Source organism: Elaeis guineensis, chromosome 2 (assembly GCF_000442705.2).
Source record: "Elaeis guineensis isolate ETL-2024a chromosome 2, EG11, whole genome shotgun sequence".
NCBI classification, from domain to species: Eukaryota; Viridiplantae; Streptophyta; class Magnoliopsida; order Arecales; family Arecaceae; genus Elaeis; species Elaeis guineensis.
The window spans coordinates 102126740-102148418 of record NC_025994.2 but is presented as its reverse complement, the minus strand read 5'-3'; the positions used below and the strand labels follow the sequence as shown (position 1 = coordinate 102148418).

General features: G+C 41.0%; 1 pseudogene; it reads right to left on the bottom strand.

Annotated features, from left to right (window-relative positions):
- Nucleotides 1–5358: 5358 nt before the first annotated feature.
- On the bottom strand, nt 5359–14904 carry LOC140855758 (mitogen-activated protein kinase 9-like; annotated as a pseudogene).
- Nucleotides 14905–21679: the final 6775 nt, after the last annotated feature.

Sequence of the window (21679 nt, the reverse complement as noted above, 5' to 3'; positions counted from 1 at the left end):
TGAGACCCGATCCAAACTTTTCTGTCGGGATTTTCTCCTATCGGGATCGCCTCGAGCTGCTCGGCCGGCGAACCCCGCTCTTCCTCCTCCCGTTGATCCAGTTTGTCGATTGTCAGGGGATCCTTTGTCTCGTCGCTTTGGGCGGAGATTTGAAAGCATCGTCGGGCGAGCTGTTGATCTCCGCGCATCTCCCCGACTCCGTTTCTGGTCGGGAATCGAACAAGGAGATGGTACGTCGAGACGATCGCCCTGAGGGCGTTCAGTCCGGGTCGCCCGAGTATGGCATTGTAGGCCGAAGGGACTTGGACGACCGCGAAGATGAGGGAGACCGTGCTTTGCCGTGGTTCGGTACCGACCGTCACGGACAGGGTGATTTCTCCTTCTGTCGTGACGGTGTCTCCGGCAAAGCCGATCAAGGGCGTGGAGACCCCACTAAGTCGATCCGTCGGTAGTCGCATTGGGAGAAGGTCGAGTAAAACAAAACATTTGTCGAACTTCCATTATCAACAAAAATTCGTTTTACATCGTAATTGGCTATTGTCGCCGACACAACAACAGCGTCGTCGTGGGGAGTCTGGATGCCCCGAACGTCGTCTTCCGCGAAGGTGATTACGTCGTTCGGTCGTGGCTTTTTCGTCGGCTCCCCCCTGTAGACGTCCCCGATCCCAGCCGCTTGGAAATCATGTTGATGACTCCGGCCGTCGGCTGGTTAGTCGGTGCCTCTTCAGTCGGCTGGGGGCGTCGATCGGCAGTCGGTCGGGTCGGCGGACCCTTTCGAAATTTGCCGAGATACCCCGGCGGATGAGATTTTCGATCTCATCCTTCAACTGGATGCATCGCTCGGTGTCGTGGCCGTGGCTCCGATGGAACCGGCAGTACTTCCGATGGTCGAGGCCCTTTGCCTTCAGAGGCGGAGGCCGTCGCAGGTATTCCTTCCCTTCGATCTCCATCAAGATCTGCGCACGGGGAGCGGAGAGAGGAGTGTAGGAGTCATACCTGGGACGCACCGACCTCGGAGTCTGTCGGCGGGGTGATTTTTGGATCTGTCGGGGTGGAGAAAGCCGACTACCGGCCGGGGGCCTGCTTGGTTCGGTGGGCTCCCGACCTTTTCTTCGCTTCTCCTTCGGACCCCTGGGCTCGACCAGGCGTCGGTCGGACGCTCCTTCGTCCGCGCGCATATACTTGTATGCGCGCTCCAGTAGCTCGGCGTATGTTCGGGGGAGGGTCTTGTCCAGGAATAAGTAAATCGGGACGACCTCAGGCCCCTCTTCATGGCTGAAACCGCCATGTCTTCGTTGAGGTCCCGGACCTCGAGCGTGGCAGCGTTGAATCGCCCACGAAGTGTCGGAGCGTCTCGTTTTCCCCCTGCTTGAGGGAGAAAAGGCTATCCGACGTTCGCGGCGGCTTTCGGCTGGTGCTGAAATGGGCCACGAACGAGTGCTCGAGCTGCGCGAAGGAATGGATACTGCCCGATCGAAGACCGGAGTACCAAGCCCTGGCAGCCTTGCGAAGTGTGGCGGGGAAACCGATGCAAAAAAGAGCGTCGGTTGCCCCTTGAATTGTCATGAGAGCTTTATAGCTCTCGAGGTGGTCGATTGGGTCGGTGGAGCCGTCGTAGGGCTCCACGTGCGGCATCTTGAACCGACTGGGAATCGGCTCGTCGAGGACCAGTCGGGAGAGAGGTTGGGCGGTCTGGAAGTCGACGTCGTTCGAAGACTTCTGGCCGTCCATCTGCAGTTGGGCGAGTCGGCGGTCGATCTCCTCGAACCGTCGCTCGTAGTCGTCCGCTCGTCGATGCTGGGAGACCCCAGGAGTGGAGCCTCCGGAAGACTCTGAAGGAGAGGCCGACGGTGTGCGCGGCCGCTTTTCCTTCCTCGCCCGTTCCAACGGGGAAGGAGAGGGCCGCTGGGACCGTCGGTCGTCGCGCCGAGGTCGACCCTCCTCCTCCCCATGGGAGCGCTGTTGGGAGTGCTCGCCTGGAGGCGGCAGGGGTCGGCGCGACCGTCGGCGGCTGCTCCTGGAGGCATAGGCCGGGCCGCCGGTTGTTGCTGGAGGCTTTTGACTGCGTCGGTTAGTACGGTCATCTGCCGTACAATGGCCGCAATCTGCGCCTCCGTAGTCACTGCAGGGCGCGGAGAGCTAGGCTCCGCCGCCGGTGGTGGTGGAGAGGCCTCTTCCCGGCGGGAAGAACGCCTTGCCGACCCAGTGATTCTCGATCGTTGAGCTCTTGTCTTTGTCATGTTGACCCCTTCCTGGCGCGCCAATCTGTTGCGGCCAATCGCCTCGTCGCCCGATCGCGGGAAGCGTGCACCTGCAAAAGGAAGTCCGCACTGACCGGAGGCGGCTCCGGTGGGGACCCTCCGACGGTCAAGTCAAAGAGGTGACTGGGCAACAGTGAAATGCAGACAGAGAGCTCTGAGAGGGAGAGAGGGAGAGAGAGAAGCGAGCCTGCGTATGTGGGAGAGACGGGCGGATCGATCGCTTGCACTGTTGCCTTCCCCGGTATATATAGTGGAGCACGGTATGGCGCCATCATTAATGGCGCGGACAAGTGAGGAACTGTCAACTCACTGTAGGCTGTCAGAGCCGCCGTGAAAATGTCATGTCGCCGTGTAGCCGTCTAATCACCAGGGTTGACCCGGTTCTCGGCGGGACAATGCCCCTAGGTAACTGTGCCGCATGTCCGTGTCAGAGCTGACAACGTCTGGCGGCCGTACGGCGGTTGGTGGAGTCGGCCGACCCAGGGTCGGTGGCCAGCAGAGTGGCGTCGGACTCCTCCGTCGGTCGGCGAGCTTCATGTGGGTCGGCTACCGGACCTCTGGGTTTAGTCGGTCGGGAATGGACCGTGGAATGGCCGCAGTTAGCCGCTGATGGCGTCCGTCGGCCTGTCGCCCGACTTACGATCGGTCAGTCAGAGTCGTCCGTCGGGCCGTCGGTTAGTCAGTCGGGCTGCCAGGTCGGGCCCTCCGATAGTCGGTTAGTCGGGCCCTCCGATAGTCGGTCGGTCGGGCCGCCAGCCGGTCGGGCCCTCCGATAGTCGGTCGGTCGGGCCGCCAGCCGGTCGGGCCCTCCGATAGTCAGTCGGTCGGTGGGTATCCCCCAACAGTTATTAAAGCCCATTTCATTATTAGAACGAGAGAGACGATTAAAGAGTCGTTCTATCGTAGTGAGACATCCTAATATACTGTTCAAATTCTAAGATAAAGCTCAATAACAAAACTCACTTCGGCAATAATTTTTAATATATAAAATTATACAGAAAACACAGGCAGTTTTCAAATATATAAAGATAGTTCAAGATATGAACCATCTCAATTGCAATGAACCAAGGCAAAATGAAATCTCAAAGGAAATTTGCCATCCACCCTACAAACTAAGCAACAACAGATATTCTCCTATTGCAGAAAAACGACAAAGAAAACAAACTAACAAGAGTAAATAGTCCATCATAGGAAGACAAGATCTAAATCACAAGGCTGGAACAAAGAAAATCTTGAGGCACTCACTGGAATCAACTTTGTCGGGTCCTCCATTTCTGGCAAGGGAAAAGGTGATGGGGAGATGGCGTTGGAGTGTGTCCTGGAGCAAGGGGGAAGAGCCAGAGAAAGATACCTGAATTTGTGTCTTGGTACCATTAAATATGCATGCTCCCCCTTTTTTTTCTCTTTCTTATTGAGTGGCGCATGCCTGGCTTTTAGCGCGACAGATTCGGTTATTTATTTGGGTTAAAATTTCAACTCTGCCCTTAGCAAGACGTAGAGAACCATGGATTATAACCGTCTTGTTGAGGCCAATCTCCTCGTCGTCTGGTCGCCGAGAACGAGCGCCTGCAAAAAAAAATTCACACTGACCGAAGGTGATTCTAGCGGAGATCCTCCGACAGTCAAATCAGAGAGGAGACTAGGCAACAGTGAAAAAAAAACAAGGAGCTCAACGAGAGAGGGATAGAGAGAGAGGAAACAAGTCCAAGAGTTTCGAAGGGACCTCTAGCACTGTTACCTTCCTCGATATATATAGTGGAGCGTGGTATGGTGCCGTCATTAATGACGCGGACAATTGAAGTATTGTCAACTCACTGAAGACTGTCAGAATCGTCGTAAAGATGTCAAATCACCGTGGGACTGTCAAATCGCTAGGGTTAACCCATACCTTAAGTGGGATAACGTCCCTAGACGACAGTGCCGCATGCTGTTGTCAGGACTGACAGTCTCTGGCAGTAGTATGGTGATTGGAGGAGCCGACCGATCAAAGGTCGGCAGTCAGCTGAGGGATGTCGGGTGAAAATTTGGACCCCTCCGACAGTCAGTCGGGCACGTCACTGGAGTCGGACATCGAACTCCATAGTGCAGTCGGTTGGGAGAGCGAAAAAAGTCTATCCGACCAACGTATCCTCGGTCAGTCGATAGCCGCCGATCGATCGATAAAGTCGGACGTCGGACATGTAGGCCCGATGATGAGTCGACATGAGTGGGATCGATATTTCCCAGCACGTCTAAACATAAAATTAAACATTTTCCTTCTCGATTTGGTTTGGTTGAAACTAAGTAGAGGTTTTAGATTTCGCGATGGGGGTAAACATGGAACTTACAGCATCCGCACAAAATATTTATAATTATTTACTAGTTTAAAAAAATAATTTCTAACCTACGAAGAACTTGAACTTTCATATCATCAATATTGTTTCAAGGAAAAGAAGATGTAAGCAAAATTACACTTGGCGAGGAAAAAAGGTTCCAGTTGTCAGAGAGCATATAATTTTGAAGCCGTCCTCCAATTTTTTTTTTCTTTTTTAAATAACGTCTATGTCAGCCTGGCAATTAGGAAGTAAATTTTAGACTGCTTAGAATAAAGGAAACAGTCTGGTTACCGGAGAACTGCAGATCCAATCAAACAGATTCTCTAAAAAGAGGGAATTTCCTGTAGAGTTTGACGAGGGCAGCCCAGGCCATCGCGTATTTATCCATCTTTATACCAGAAAGATGGTTTAACATTCCCATTTGACACTAAGATTTTGATTGGACTTACTACTTATCCAATGTTTGAGGCCATGCAAACTAATACAATTGCAGACATTTCTTGATATTCCTCAGCTGATGTTGGTAAACTAATTCAATGGAAATGGAACTCGGAATGAATCTCCGGCATTGTTTTAAAACCTGAACTGGGCAAAACTGGGTCTTCATTTACCTGATGGGGGCTGAGAACCATACATACAGAGTGGTTCCACATCTTAAACATCAAAACTTAAAAATTACTACTGCAATCAGCGATTCAGCATAGGGATGTTTCTTCTCCATAGACTATCAGAACAGAAAATACATAAGTAAATGAGATTAATTAACAATTAAAAATCTGGGATGAACGAAACGCGGGAATGTTGAAATTACCTACTGAATGAAAGAAAAATTTTCCCCCTCAAATAATACAAATACCAGCAGCAGGCGCAAGCTACACATTGATGTTCCAGCAACAATTGGAACATACAGTATAGTTGAGAAAACAACATTCGGGATCTAACAGATGCAACCCCAGATCATAATTAACAACAAATTCACCCCTATTAGCAATAAAAGTGAAGATAATGCCATGTTTAATAACAATCTTAGATAATCTGACCTGAAACTTGGAGTTTAGGACATACATCCTAATCTGTGACTAATCATCCAATTATGTATTCTCATAACTTTGTTGTTAGGCACATAATTCAGCTACCTTTTGGGACAAGCCCTCAGCCGTCTCTTCTGTGTTCTCGGCAATCGGTTCCTCCTGAAACAGTTGACCAAGTCCATATTACTCATGGTTTTATAAATTAAAAAATAAAAAACTAGCCACATTTATGTAGTACTTGTTTCCCTTTACCCATAGAAAATTCTTAATTAGCAATTAACTCTGAAGCACAGGTGATTCTGCTTTCATGCTCCCAATGTCCATAGCAATTCCTTAAGTCAAATGAGCCAAATTTTGACTTTCTAAGGCTATGGGTAGATGTTAGAACTAACCAAACAGACAAGTTTAGGAAGTTATCTGATAGTGGGCATGAAAATGTCAACTGCTAATGCATAGTATTACTTTGACAGGATGTTTTAGATGCTGCTCATTAAGAAGTTAGAAAACAATAGAATAAGATTGTTAAATTGGCAAGAACATCGAACAGGGTGGAAAGCATGAAGCAGTTGACCTGTGCTTGCATAACAGAAGAATTTCATCATGGAACACGCACACGCACACAAAGAAAAAAGGGGAAAAAAAGCTGCCATTAGTCCAAGGTTGCTTTGTCTTCGTCTATCTGGAAGGGTAGCTAGCCCAGAGAAAGACTTATAAACAACCTTGACTGTGAATCAGCCATCGGTGAGAAGAAACATATCAGCTCCACCTAAACATACAGCATCATTTCTTTCCTTTAATGAAATGAGAATTAAGAACAAGCCAAAAGGAAGATATAGTGATGTGTACTTACTTCTGAATCCTTCCTTCCTTTGACAACTACACACTTGGAAGCGCTGATGCTAGCACTCTTCAACAAGCTACGAGCACTGTACTTTGGCCTGTTTATGCCATCTGTAACTGATGCATGATCTGATCTCTCACCCTGCTGTGACCTTGTAGGGCTTTCAAGTGTACTACGAGCAACAGAATCTGCACTTCGCTTCTCGAAATCATTATTTTGATCCGGGATCTCATCTTTATTTGCACCCACCCTCTCCCTACAAAATGAACAGATTACAAGGCACACTTAAACAAAATGAATTTGCAACTGCTGACAAGTTAGAATTCACTACTTGAAATAGATTAAGAGAAAAATGTTACACTGCTGGCACATATTTCTGGAAAGAAAATCTAGGATTCTAGATTGTTCCCTTTTTTGCTGGACATACCTGGGCAAGGATGCATGTTGCCGCCCAAGTGGAGTGCTTCTTTCCCCCTTACCAAAGTGTTCTTCAAGATGAGCAAATTGTCGCTTAAAACGATCAACACCACTGTTAAATGAATTTAATGGTCATCCAACTAAATATGTTAAGCTCAACATGCGGACATAGCATAGAAATAGAACAATCAAGTCAAACAATTTCATGGTAAACGAGGAGGAAACTTGCTCTCAACAAAATTATTTTGGGCGTTGGCATTCATTAGTCATGAAAATTTCTACAGTTCTATGCAAATTGTTGTTTTACATGTTCATCTTGTTTTTGTAAGTAAAACATGATGTATACACATAAGCAGCACAAATAACTCAAAATTCCTTATTAACTATAGTATGCAACTATACGTAACCACTAAAGACATTGTTTCCAGTATATGCCAACATCATGATGCTCAGCTATATGATGGGAAGCTTATGCATTCCAAGTTTCTTTCATTCTAATATTTGTGATTTGTTCCATTGTAAACTACGATTTTTTGCTGTACAATGTCCAAAGTATGGATTGGGACCTCAAATTCTTTGAGAAGGCAAACAGCAATCAACAAAGAAGAGTTCTGGACTGTCTGACATAAAACTAAAGCTACTCACAACAGTTGGCAATGGGCATAGACTTCAAATGGTAAAAGTAGGGTACAGATTTAAATTTCTATGTATTATTATGTACACTCTGTTGTTTTATACATGTAATTTACAGGCTGGCAGGAATAGCGTAGAGGTAGCCACCTTTGTACAGTGCTCACGATTTGTTGGCATGGTAAGTATCATCAACAAGGTTGTGCATTTTCACACCTCAAGTTGAAAGACAGTACAGGAACTTTGCAACACACAAAAAAACCCTCCTCTATTACCTATGTTTTCGGTGTCACTGGTAAGAGTGCATAGAAATTCAATGCCTTAAACATTCAAGGATAATATGCAGGAATAATCTATCACTTTGCAAAACAGAGAAGATCTATGAGATCAGCTCAAATTCCCCAATTTTCTTTTAGTGAATACATCATCAGTCTTTCCAACATACTTCTTTTTTGAGGTTTTTTAATAACTTACTAATTGAAAGTCGTTGTTTTTTGCGATTATACACTAAAGTCATTAATTTAGGCATCACTATGAACCAAGGTAATGTAGCTTGACCTTAAAAAACATGCATTAGTTGACCAATTACAGGTGGTAACAACGTTTTATTAACAGAAGTACCTGAGATCCTTATTGGATCAGATATGACTTTGAATCAAATAATGCAACCACACTACTGATGCTTGTCAAGGGGCAGTAGATAAGTACATATATGGATGACAACAAGAAATCATTAATATGGACAATATGTCGTTCATCTAAAAGACATGGATCTTTCCAGCCAGCCACCACAGACCTTTAAAGAACTTCATGGCGGTTATTCATCTCTTATGATAACATAGAGATCATGAGAATGTAACAATTTAGCATAAGATCAAGGTAGACCTCAGACATAATGAAAAAGCAAAACAGAAAGTAAATTTCGGATCATATAATGGTCTCAAGACTGTTAAACTGAAAAATATTAAAACAGAATTGTAGGATTCCTTGAAGTGAAAAAATCAGCTTCACAGATGCTCTAAGAATATGAAGGGACTCGCAATCTCAAGGCATCAGTATGATCTGTTTCATGCATGCACTCAAAAACATAATTTTGATGCAAAGATGCTGTCCAAAGAGTATTAATGTGTATTGAAGAAAAGAAAGAGGAGAAGTAAAGAATAAGAAATCGAAGACTTGAAGAGAGAGAAGAAAATCAGATAATAGATTTTACTAGAACAATTGAGGATTACATTTACGGTGGTCTCATAACCATAATGTCCCTGAAGAAGGGATATAACATTGAAACTACAAGTTTGGACCAGTCTAAATGAGTCAAAATCATGCTAACACCCAAAAACATAAAAAAAAACTAGACCACCATGTGATCTTCCATAACATTAGATCCATAGGAGATTATGATATATCACAACCAAATATTGATAGGCAAAAAGAAGGAAAGTAAGGTTCAATAAGGAAATTGCATTTATCACTGAGGCATATACAAAGCCAAGAAGCCAAACTGAACAATTACCATACAAGATAACAAAATGTTTCCATAAGGTCTACTCCTATCAGTTATCACAGAGGATAAATCATGTGAGGAGGTGCAGAAGAAAGAAACCCTAGCATTGATAATCTTTACTTAAAAAGACTTCTGAATATAACTGAGCGCTCAAGCCCATGCAAGAAAGAGACAGCTTTCAAAAATGATCTCTACCCTCTAATATAATTTTCTTATTACATGTGAATGGACTTTTTATCTGGAGGTAAGAAGAAAAAACAATCCTATAATAAATGATTTTTCTCCAAATGAATAAGATGGCCAAGTTCTGCTCCTTTAAATGCTGAAAACTTTTCAGAAAAACTAGTGAGGAATTCAAGAAGCCAAAGTAGCATATCTCCACCTAAGGTAGAAACAGATGAGAGAATCAATCTTCTACTAGGTAACCAAAGAAAACAGTAGCAACCCAGAGATATGGACAAAATTGAGAATAAGGCTTGGAAGATGGAAATTGTCGGTGTCAAAAATGAGAAAATGGGAAATGGTCTCAGCATATTCGGAGTAAGCCAGAGGATACATTAAGCAGCAAATTGAATCCACAGTTGCAGAAAACATTAACTTAAAATGAATTACATGCTGTAAGACAAGTAGAGAGAAAGGCAAACAGAGAGACAGACAGACAGCACATGCTTACTGAACCTGAAAACTTGAAACCTACAAAAAGAATCTGAATTCCAGCCAACATGAAAGAACCAATTCTAGAAACCACCACAATTCTACATAGAATAACATTTCTAAGAGTCTTGTGTTGTCCAGAACATTGACATCAATATGTCATAAGTCGTAATGCAACTTGGGAACTCATATCAAGCTAGATGCTTGTGACCAACAATAATAAGAAAAAAGACTCCATCTTACCACTTATTTTTTAACTCCAAGACACGAAGAGCTCTCATAGTCTTCTACAATAACAGATCTTCATAGTAATTGATGCTTTACCAAATATCAATAAAAGTAAATTTCAGAAATCGAGATTGCTACTACTTGTCTCTCTCTCAGCTTTCAGAATAAACCCCCTTCTATTTAAGAGAATGATATTTTCATTTCTCTTAATTATCGTCCCATAAGAATTCATCTGAACAATACCTTAATTATTTTGGGCTCAACCTGGAAAAGGTACAGAATAACTTTGCAAAGAGGAAGAACATAAACTTCCACATGTTTATTTGTCTCCACAAGAAAGGCATCTTCTTTAAGAGGCAACTTTGCTCTCAGGTTGCTCATTTTCTTTTATCACTCTACATCTTCAAAATTAAGTTGAAATCTGATATGCATAATCATAGGTGTCCACTATTTACTTTAAAAAATGAGATAAAACATTTGTTGGCAATAAAACCCTTGCTCATCATTTTTTATGATGGAATTATTTTGTAGAGTAATAGTTTTCCTGATATGTACAAATAAGTGTCTCACCTTGGATACATAAAGTTAGTCTGATCCGCACCACGCAGATACTCCTGCAGCATCTGAGGATGGTACTCCAATATCTGCTTGCTTTTAAGAAATAATCCATTATACATGAAACAGGTAGCTAATAAAAGTGATAATCATACAGCAACCAGTCTTAACAATTTGTGAGAAGTACCTCTCGATAATCAGCTCTCTTACATCATCTTTGACAATTTCTCCTTTCAAACTCAAATTCAAGTTTTGATATAGGCTGCGTTGAAGGTTCACGCTCAACATTTGACAGACCATTAAAGTATGGATCGGCTAGTGCCTGCAGCATAAGAAAAACAGGGTTGGAATATAAAATTTGCACTCCAAGACTTTAATCACACTTCAATTTTATATCTATAACAAGCCATCAGGGTTACTGAATCCTATCTCTTCAGCAGTTGGTCGATCTTTAGGATCAATGCAAGTAGGCGCTCAAGCAAATGAAGAGCGAAAGGATCCACACTAGGAAACTTCTGTGAGAAAGAAACTGGTGGTTTTTTTCGCATATTACTTAAATATCTTCTAGCCTTTTCATTTCGAATCTGCAGAACAACAGAAACAATTTAAATGTCACATGAAGTGTTTAACTGAAAAAGTAAGAAATTATTTTTCTTCATTCATAATGAGAATTTAATTAAATAAATGAACACAAGTGGGAATATCAACATGTATAGCAAATAGATAATAAAAAAAATAACCATAATAAAGATATGCTTGAGGTTCCGTAGATATTTCCTCTTTTTTTTTTTTCTTGTTGGGTGTGGGGGGGTGGCATATGCTAACTATAAACACAGCAAAAGTGAACCAACCCTAGCAATGGATCAGGTGAAGGAGTTCCAAGCAGATCAGTCATGAGATCTAATTGATGCACCACATTCTTGCCAGGAAACAATGGTTTCCCTGTAAGCATTTCTGCAAATATGCACCCTATGCTCCAAATATCAATCGCAGGTGTGTACTGAACAAGTAAAATAAACATAGTTCATCATTAGAATCCCATATGCAGCATATTTCATGAGACACAAAAGCATACAAGTAACTCGTTACTTTATATCAGATTTATCAATAAAATCGGTATCATTGCCAATGTGTAACAAACTTGTCAGATCACAGATAAGCACACTTCGAAATCCAATCTAAATATACAAGTGATGCAACCTAATTCTAATAAATACCCAAAACAAGGATTAAGGGCCCTTGCAAATACTAGACCAGTAATGGCCAGTCACTTCCTAATGCTACATAAAACAACAGCTTCACAAGGAAAACCATTCATGCTTAGAAAGGTTCATGCTACAGTGAAAATGAAGCATTGCAAGTTAGGATGCCAAGAGCACATGTTTTCTTGATTTTGCTTGGTCACAAATTAAAAAGTATTGACAGGGTTAAGTTCCTGAATGATGATAAAATTATGAGTCTATAGGAGGACCTCGATGAGATTGTTAATATGCTTCATGAAAGAGGTCCATGAATGATTATCAGAGCAGTTAACTACAGGAGTACTTGAGGATATAGCGTATATAAGATGCTGTTACCCTTTCTTGGAGTGGCACCTCCTTGAAGCACTAATGCTAACAGTACATAATAAACGAATGCACATTAGCTGCAAAGCTCTCAAGGTATGATAAGCTTGATGGAACTGAAAAGAAGCTCCATGGTTACCTGTAAAACTGAGACTTTGTTTGCCACCTCAGAAAAGGTACTTTCAGTCATAAAAGGTATGGAACATTTGGAAAACATAAAGCCAGAATTGTTGAAAGAAGCTTCATCAAAACCTGCTACTGCCATTTACAATTCCTGTCATGTGTAGCAGAGTGACACTAGAATAGGTTCAGTTTGTATGGATGCCAGACCTCTACCTGGATTGCAGTTCATACAAGCATACATGTGGAAACCTACACTTGCATACATCAATAGGCCACAGTGCTGGGAGGGTCTATACCCTTCTGAACTAAATGCCTGGTTGCTTTCAATTCCCTAAACTGTGGGTTCTTATGAGATAGTAGGGTGTGAGGCTTGCCTCTTGTCAAAAAAAAAAAGAGGGGGGAAAAACTAAATTTGGATTGAACAAAAGTACATGCAAAACATAACAAATCATAATAGTAACTCATGCTAAATTTATATGCAACTTGTAAGCCTATGTCCTACTCAAGAAAAGCCCAAATCCCAAGAAAAAAATTGGGTGGGTGTGGTGTGGATGGGGTACAGAGCCGTTGAGCCCATTAACCAACCACAGGGAAAAAACTTCAAACCATCTCACCTTGGAGAAAAAAGAGCCACATAATTCAGGAGCACGATACCATCTTGTTGCCACATAATCCTAATGAAAATAGTGAAAATACTGTCAACAAAGTATTTAAGAAATAAAAACATTATTATCATGTATGCAAGTTTCTAGCAAACAAATACTGAATTACATAACAAAAGAAGAGACCTACATTGAGCACCACCACCCACCATCTATATTAAAAGAAATGGAAAAAAAGAAATAAAGAATTATTGCACTATAAGAAATCACATACAGTCCAAAAAATAGCTGATGGGGCATCATTAAATGATACACGGGCAAGGCCAAAGTCACAGACTTTTAATTTGCAATCTGCATTGGCAAGGATATTTTTTGGCTTTAAATCCCGATGAAAAACATTAGCTGCAGAGGAAACAAAAGGCAAATGACGGCCAACATTCAGAGTTACAAAATCAAAATGGCTTCGAGCACAAAACAAATAAAGAAGCAACATTCACCTGAATGAATATACTTCATGGCTCGAAGTAGCTGGTATAAGAAGAACTGGTGGTGCTCAGGTGTGAGATCATCATTTGCCTTTATAACTTGATGAAGGTCTGATTCCATCAGCTCAAAAACAACATAAATGTCTTTAAATTCCCTCCTAGATGGGGGAAGCATTATATGCTTAATTTCTACAATATCAGGGTGGCGAAGCAGCCTAAGCAATTTGATTTCCCTGAGAATGCGAGTGGCATCAGAAACATGCTCAAACACATCGTTGATCTTCTTGATCGCCACCCTCTCTCCAGTATGGGCGTCTATTGCAGCCCCAACTACCCCATAGCTTCCCTTGCCGATGACCTCTTGTACCTGATATCGGCTTGCTTCACCGTACTCCGTGAAGAATTCAGTCTCAAGCATGTTCTGAATAAATTAACAATTGAAAAGGCTAAAATCCATACCAACCAGAAAAGATGAAGATGCGCAGATTACATGAAGGATCTAAATATCCAGAAAGTCCATCGATTATTTGTTGAAAAGTAAATGGAGAAAAAAGAGACAGATTATTGAAAAAATGAGACAAAATGCAGAGCAATTTCAAGCATGGAACAAACAAAATAAGCAGGAGGAAAAGAAAAAAAAATACAGATCTTGCAAAAAAAAAAAAAGAAAAAAAGAACTTGGCAGCCAAACTTTTAAACAAATTAAAAAAAAAAAACGTTGGTTTTTACGGAATCCGAAAGAAGGGTGATATGAAGTAGAAGAACCCGAAAAAGTATTCCTATAACCCGGACTTCTTTGAAAAGAAGGCAGTATGGAACTCACAAAATAACGCGGAAGAATAAAAATTCAATCTTTTTCGGAAAGAAGTTGGCAATTGGATCTGCAAACCAAGAAATCTTTCTGATTATTTCCATGGCATTCTAATGAAAAGTGATCCAAAGGAGAATACCCCATAATAAAACTTTGTAAAGAAGACTTCTTGAAATGAGGAGAGAAGATTCATGATCCTAAGGGCATGGAGCAAAGGAAATGAAGGAGAAAAAGGCAAATATTCGATCTTTGGAGAGAAGATCCGCCAAAAAGAAGGAAATTTTTTAATCGAACATTGATACAAAACGATCTAAAGTAGAAGAAGACAAAAACGGAACGTTGAATAGAAAACTCATTTAATGACATCGGTTAATTAGAGAGAAAACCCTAACTTGGTATTTAACAAGGATTAAAATGTGGACGGCGTCAAATTAGCAAGCAACGAGACTTGTGACGTAAAGAAGATGGATTGGACTAAAGAGATCGAAAGATTCGAGCTTTATCATCGTAAAGAGAAGAGGTGATGTGAACGGACCTTTTTGTGGGCATCCATGGCGACCAGCAGGGAAACCTGAGGAATCCAAGACTAGAGATGCCGGGGCCCTCTATAACTCTAAACTGATCCCCTTTCTCCTCCTCCTCCTCCTCTTCGTCCCGTTCTTGCTCACGGCTAAGGCGCTGGCGATACGGCGGTGGAACCAGCGATGGACGCCACGAACGAAGGCCTCTTTCCCCATATAAAGGCGAAGTCGACGGCGACGGAGCGGCGGGGCGATCGCGGCATTGCCCGCCTTCCCTCGCCCTACCTTCGCGCGCGACTCGCCACCGCGGGCTCGTCTCCTACGCGGAACGAGGAGAGAGACCAGGGCGATCGTATTCTTTAGGTCCTGCACGCCGCGCAAAAAAACCGAGAAAGGAAGCAGTGGCTGGGGGTAAAACCGGACCACGTGATGCCCACACAAATCTATTTCCGTGGCCAAACCCATCTAAATATTAATGAAAAATTTAAGCACCGTACAAATATTAACATATTTAATAAAAAAATAAATATAAATATAGATAAACTACTATACAATAAATATCAAAATGCTCATCTATGTTTATATTATATATAATTTAGATAAAATTTTTAAAATAAATAATTATATTAATATATTGTTAATTTGATTTATTTTTTATTTAATAATTTTTTAATTCTATAATCATAAATTTTAATTATTTAATTTATATTTATATTTATATTATATTTTTTAAATAAATATAGATATAAATTTTTGACATATACATGTTAGATAAATTGAATGACTATCATTCACATTGTAGTTTTATCAAGATATCTTTTTATTATTTAAATATTAAAAATATATTTTATTAAAGAGAGATGTTATGTATAAAATATTAACAGATAGAAAGTTTCAAATACACATAATGACCGGCATGATTCGGTTATGGCGGGAAACTAAAAGGAAAGTCCTGGTGATGTGTGAGTGAATCCCATGCAAAAATTTTGGATAATTTGCATTGCAGTATGTTATTATTATTATTAATTTTTTTAAATAATATTTTTTTAAAAAATAATTTTTATTATTATTTTAAAATTAATATTTTTCTACTTTAAATTATTATTAATAATAAAATAATAATATATTTTTATTTTTTTCTTCTTTTCTCAAATATTTTTTAAATTAATATCTTAAAAAATAATATTTTAAATTATTATTACTAATAAAATATTAATATTTTTTTCTCTTTTTTTCAAATATTTTTTTTTTTTTTCCCCTTCCTCCCATCGTCTCCCCCCCGCCCCTCGCTGCCGCCTCCACCACATCCCTTGACTTCGATACCACCAACCCCCTCCCCCCTTTGTGATCTCGTCCTGTCATCGTCCCCTTTTATTTTCTCCCTCGACTCCGATGAACTTGAACCTCCTGACTCCGCAAGAGCATCGGCGACCACCTCTCTCTTCTCCCGGCTCTAGCGCTACTAACTCGACCCCATCCCACCCACCATCTGTGCCACACCCAGTCCTGTGCGACCACCAAACCCCCTCTCCTCTCCTCCCCTCCCCTCTCTTAGCTCCGACACTACCAAACCCTCTACCCTCTCCTTCGTGGCTCCACTCCATCGCCGTCCCCTCCTGTTTCCCTCCTCCGGTCCCAACGAACCTGAGGCCCCATCGCTCCGTGCGAACACCGATGATTGCCCCTCCCTTCTCCTAGCTTCAGCGCCACAACCCCTCCTCCCCTTCCCTCCTCCAACTCTGACACCCGTCAACCCCTCTCCCCTCCCCCTTCTCCGGCTCCGGCACCCATCAACCCCCTCGCCTCCCCTCTCCAACTCCAGCCACGGTGGTTATTGATATTCCCAGGTCGCTAGTTTGGAGTGGCCCGAATTGAGGTTCGCTGGAGCTCGTGTAGAGCCGCGGGGGTTGAAATCGTGATATTTTGTAGGGTGCTTCTCTAAATCGATGGAGATTTTCAATGTTTTTCTATCTGGGCGGCACAATCAAATTTATTTGAGGAGTTGAATTGGCAACACTCCATGCTCTTCCATAAAATATATATATATATATATATATATATATATATATATATATATATGATAATAAATTTATTATAATAATTATGACTTTTTATTAAATTTTAACAAAGTTCACACTAATTATGTCGCATGGACTTGGCAGTCGTTATTTTTTTTGCTATTATATTTGTATGCCCCTTTTTGCTTGGCTTGTGTTAAATAATTTTTATAATTGATACCATTATTTTTAAAAAATATTTATTTTGTTTTGTCCTATTGGAGTGGATCCACACGTAGAAATGGTCCGCGAGGATGAGGATGTATGGCGCGGTGAAGCCTGAAAATGGACCAGCGGAGAAAAAACAATCTTTGACGAGAATGGAAATATTTTTTAAAATTTCCATCAAAATTGATCACACGCCCTCCAGTCCCCGGTCCAAAATCTCAAGTTGTTGGTTCTCTAAAGAAAGACGAGTCACGACAAAGTGAAATAATAAACCATAAATTTAATAGCATTTCACTAGCAACTACTCTTTGGGTATATTGGGCCGGCCCATCCAAGGCAAACCAAAAGAAATACTGACGCAGATGAAAGTCTCTCCCAGTTCCTCCTCCCTTCCACGTCTTATGCTGGCATTTTCACGAGCAACTAGGAATGGATAGTCTAGCATATTGAGTTGGGCCAGCTTCAAATCAAAAGAAATATCGATACAAAGAGTAATTTTGTATATAGTGCATGTAGTGTAGAAAAAATACACCATCTCATCTGATTTGGTGATGTAGCCATCGTTTTTTAATACACATTTAAATTTTATAATTTTATTTTATCGTTTGAAATTTTGAATGACGAAAATATTTCTCTTCTTTTAAAAAAAATTATGACATTCTATAATCATATTATGACATCCTGCTATCAAATTATGACTTACTGTTCATAATTTGGTCATAGGAATATAAGGAAAGAAGAGATATTTTTATCATTTAAAAATTTCATAAATTTTCAATGACAAAAATATCTCTCTTTATGATTTTGAAAAAAAAAAAATATTTTTTGTGTACAGGAAGTCATAAATTGACTGCATGATGCCATAATATGACTATAAGATGTCATAATTTTTTCAGAATAGGAGGGTTATTTTTATCATTCAAAATTTTAAATGAAAAAGTAAAACTATAGGTATTAAATGTGCTATTAAATATATGTTGGAAAACAGTGGCTACGTGCTCCAAGATGATTGGTTGGTGTCCTCTATGTCACTTTTATTGCACTACACGTAGTGCATAAAAGCTTCATCCCGATACAAATAATAAAGATAGCCCCGTTGGATATCCAACCCATAGCAAATCCAGAGTAGATGCAAGTAATGATAGAACATGCTTTGAATCCGATCTGGATATACATAAGTCTTCACAAATTACTCTCCTTAATGCAAAAAAATTGATCTGCATGAATAATATATATATATATATATATATATATATAATATTATATATATATATATATATATTATATATATATATATATATATATATATATATATATAGTTTTGCCGGACTCTGTCTGCTCGATCCATTCCATTTAATTCTATCCATCTCAGCGCAAGATTCTACCCGCTCCACCCCACCCCAAGATAAATACACTTATCCGTATAATGCTTACATCGGCCAATTGCCATCCTCCACGGTATCTCTAAATCATAACCACGTATTTGATGATATCTTCAAGAGCAACTAACACTATATTACCTCAGCATGTTGGAATATGGACTAACCCAAGGCAAACCAAAAGAAAAACTGATACACATAAATTTTTCTTTAATGATTTCATGTTTTGATATCCACTTAAGTTGAGGCCACGCTCATGCTGGCAATGATGAGTTCCGTGCCCAATAGCCAGGTCCGACTTGGCTTGACAAAATAGCGCACTAGCAGACACTAGATGGTAAGTTTTGGTGCTAGGTGGCTTTGTTAATGTGTCTCAAACTCGAATTGCAATGATGATAGCTTGGCATACAACGTGGCCGATATAGCCCAGCATGTGGAGTTCAGGTAACCAAGTGAAGGCCTAGACTGACCCCCGAACCAGAATTATCCAACTTTATGGTGACTGATTTAAGCATCATAAAATTTTTTCGATATCCATGATCTGACCAACTAAAACGTCGTCATCGTGCTCTTATATTTTACATATGCAAGTTTTAGGGTCGCTAGAATCCTCATTTTAATGCTAAGAAAAATATTTTGTTATCGATTAAAAAAAAAAATCTAATACAAGATATAGAATTTTAGCTAAGTAGCATATTAAGAAGAATTTTTTTAAAAAAGAAAAAAAGATGTAAAAGTTCACATTACAAACCATGATCAAGTGATGCGCTCTTGAGTGCCAGAATCACCAAAACACAAATTATTTTGCTTGACATAAGCGGCCATATCAAGCTCAACTTGGTAGCTTTTGAGAAAGCTGCTGACAAATGTTGGTCCCGACAGACGTCAAACTAGTTACGAGGTGGAGCAAGAAGGTTGGGAGTACCATGTGTCATAGTTCTATATTTTTGGTACAAAGTCATAGTTCTACATTGCTTAAGAAAAAAGATACCACATAGATATATGAGCCAGAATCAGTCCTCCCAACATTTCAGATTTTGAGTTGCGAGTCCCTGACAAATGGTACCAGAGCATTACTGCTTAATTTTATTCGTCAAATGGTCAAGGAGGATCTGGGCCGTAGATTGCCCTCTTTGAAGTAGGAGTTAATCATGGCAAGAATATTATGAGATCGAGATTTGAGACTGAATGGGAGAGATCATCATAGTCTCACACGGACTAATAAAAAAAGGCTGGCACCTGGGAGGGAAAGTACTTAGTTCATGGATGTGGATGTATTTTGTGTTATTAAGAATAAAACATGCATTGCCCTCGATGAGAGAAACTAACAGCCAATTTGGTCAGCAAATAGAGGGTCAAAATGTTCGGAGGATGTGTTTATCACCGCAGATCAAAGAGAACTGCTGAATGAATTATGAAAGCTAACCACTGTACTCCACTTCAAATCACATGCACACAAATGACGACGCATTGCTGTAACTCCTAAAAGCCATCGACCATGGCCCAGCCGCGGTCCGTTTCAATTCGCACGTGTGGAGGAGACCATGACCCGAATGGAGAACAAAATCGGGGCGCTACCTCGTAATGTGAAGGCCCTGGCTGACCATATCCTCCGTTGCAAAGAAGTATCTTCTCGACGGCCAGGTTTAAAATTCGAAGCATTGGCGTGACAAACGGGAGATATGACGTGGTATTCTCACCTTTTTCTCTAAATTTTTTTAAAAAAATCATTGTTACTGGGTGGAGCCGGCGGCAACATAGCCATGGCCACGGTTTCTTAATATTGCTTCTTAAACCACACATCAAGAGAGATCTCTTTTGCAATTCCTCCTGGTCTAAGGTTCCCCGCAAACGAAGAAGTCGTCAAAGCCTCATCTCATCTCCAAATCTCTTTCAGCTGCTCTGACGTAGTTGCAGACGCCATGGCGAAGGAGCGGACCCACCGCCAAAAGCTGCTCTCATTGCTACCACCCGGTCCTCCATCTCGCGCTATCTTTCTCACGCATCCACGGCTCTGGGGATCGAACCGGCAGCGGCCATGCTCTCCAAGTTCGCGACTTTCCAGAGCAGGAGAACCTCCAAGCAGGTATCCATCTATTTGCTCCTCTCCAATTTAAGCGACGAAAGGTGATCTCTTTTCCGGGTTTTTTGAGCTAATTCCGAGATTTGGAAGCCCGTAATTGGTTAAAATTGTTTCTCAATACGGTGACCGTTGAGTTTTTTTTTTTTTTTGGGGCTCTGGGCAAGCAAGGCACTTGCGGTCTATTAATATTGTATTACTAGATTATGTCTTGTGCTTTCCCAGGAGATGATCCATATAGAGATATTATATAATCTTTTTTCCCCTTTACATGTAGTTTAATGGATATATATGATCCATTATGTATGATATTCACATGTAATTCTTAGTCTTTGGCATGTATATATGTACACACAACTGCACAAACTTGATATATAGTATATGAGATACAGTTATTTAGATGTTTAAAGCGTTTCAATCTTCATTGCTGTTCGTTCTTAAATCAGAAAAGGGACCATGTATGAGTTTTAATTGTATCATGACAACTTCTTTGATGATAATGAAAGATTTCATCCACTTGTTGCAGAAGGGAAAGCAATACGACAGATTTGGTTCACAAGCTCATTCTAAAGAAGCGGTTTTGACTTCAAAGTCGAATATACCTTATGATTTATCGGAACCAAATACAAGATGATAAAATAGATTCTGAAGCATCCTATGCGAAAAGTGTGTTGCCAAATTCTGATGCCTCGCCTGTAGTAACCCATATTTCTGACGGGAGCTCAAGCGTGGGGCTCCTTCCGAAAATATGCCATATATGATGGTAAAGAAAGCCAAACCACTTCGGTCTTATCTGAGGAACTGATGCTGTCCCTTCTGTATTGCTTCCCTATGAGGATGCTGAAGAGCAGTTCTTAGAAGACCATGAAGGTTACTTTTTGCACCTGTCGGTGGACAATATACGTAAGGATCAATACCCTAAACTTGAGCTGCAAAGAATTGTCTACCTGGATTATGCATCTTGCCCGTTGTACTCGCGGTATCAGGTATCTGTCCTTCACTGGCAGAATGTTTATAGCTTTGCTTCCAAAGCATGACATGGTCGTGCTTGTCATTTCTTTTATGGTGTTTTGATGTATTGGTTTTTGTTATCTTTCTGCAGCTATTGCTTATTTCTCATAATTAGTTTATGAGAGAGTAATTAAGCCTGTTTTTGAAAGTTCAATAGAGCTTCTTGTGTCGCATGCTCGTTTACTCCTGAAGAGGGCACCTTCATATTCTGTCAGATCCTGTGAAAAAGGAAGGGAAAAAAAAAAAAAAAAAATCATATCTGAAGACTGGCTTCTTGGTCTTTAAAGAAAATTACATTTCCTAGTAAACAAGTCAAGTTCTCAGCCATGCCTACGTACTTATTCTTACTGACCTGGTGTTTAGGGTCTGAGCAGTTGCAGATATACTGCAAAATTTTAAGGATCTTCAATTCCAAGCATCTGCCAATGATTCATATATGCT